Source organism: Sinocyclocheilus rhinocerous, unplaced genomic scaffold (assembly GCF_001515625.1).
Source record: "Sinocyclocheilus rhinocerous isolate Xijiao unplaced genomic scaffold, SAMN03320098_v1.1 scaffold149, whole genome shotgun sequence".
Taxonomy (NCBI): Eukaryota; Metazoa; Chordata; class Actinopteri; order Cypriniformes; family Cyprinidae; genus Sinocyclocheilus; species Sinocyclocheilus rhinocerous.
The window spans coordinates 151,860-153,343 of NW_015654504.1; positions in this window are offsets into that span (position 1 = coordinate 151,860).

Here is a 1,484-nt window from a genome sequence, read left to right on the forward strand (position 1 = left end):
ATAAAGAATATCCCTTTGGATTTGAGACTTTAGTCTTTACAACTTTACAGATCTTCTTTATGCACCAAGAGCTTGTAACACTCCAAAGAGAAAGGAAAAAATGAAATCGCATCATATGACCCCTTTAAGCCGATTCTTGAAGATGGCTAAGGACTCAGCTGCTAGGATTGAGTTGGGCAGGTCATCCCAGCAGGAGGGAACAGTTAATGTGCATTTAATGAGTGTGATGTGTTGATTGTGTGTTGTTCAGCTCTGGACAGGCAGGCGGCGTCGCTGATCGAGTGTTAGCTCAGCTGCTGACGGAGATGGACGGAATCGAACAGCTAAAAGACGTCACGGTTCTCGCCGCAACCAACCGACCTGATATGATTGACAAGGTAGGACTGATCCACACACACACACACACACACACACACACACTGGCAATTTTTGAATTTCGTAAAACACCGTTTTGTATGTTTTTTAAGCCTTTTGTTTTACGGGGACATAGGAAGTGTCCTCATAAACCATGTTTACGTTGTAGTACCCATGTCATTATACACAATAAACCAAACAATAAACCTCATAAACCATATATACCAGTACACACACACACACACACACAGGATGATGACAATGCTGAATTTCACTCAGGAAGGGAATGAAACGGTTGGACACACACACACACACACACACGTTTCCTCCTGCTGGGTTTGAGAGCTTCCACTTCCTGCAGTCAGAGGCTCACAGCAGCTGTCACTCATCCTGATTGACAGCTCCTCCGTCAGTCTCAGACCCCCTGCGGGACCGACCCATCCCACACACACACACACACACACACACACACACACACGGCCTCATTTGAATCTCACACAAGCAAATGGAGAGGACTGTATCTTATTATACCTCAAAACAGTTGGATATTTCAGTCATGGCCATTGGTTTCTCTCAGTCTCTGTGAGCTGCTCGGAAAGGCTCTTGAGGAAAGAGACACATCCATTTGTCTTGGTTTCATATTATAGGCCTCTGTGTCTCTTTCTTATTGAGTCGCACCTGATTCTCTGCGTCTGTCATCGCGGCTTTGACACATCGGATGCGGATTAAGACAGATATCAGATTGATTTATATCTCCGCTGGCGTCGGCGTCTTACGTAACTTCGGGAGAATAAAATAACTGTCAGACAAACATCGATAGATGATTCGGGCTCAGCTGTGCGGAAGCCAGACTAACTACTGCTGGACTCATTTAGCTGCTGCTTTCATACAAAGTGTCTCACAGGAAACAATAATGACATTTCAGAGGGTTTGAACCTTAAACCTTTAGCTCAGATCTTTAAAGTTCAGCACCAAATCTTTAAACTCAGCACCAAAATTCAAAAACCCTGTCATCATTTACTCATCCAAATGACTGACTGACTTCCATGGAAAAATGCTCAAACCACTTATTGTTAACTTTGCAAGACTATTGAAAATCTTAGTTAATATACAATAAAATAAATAAAGCT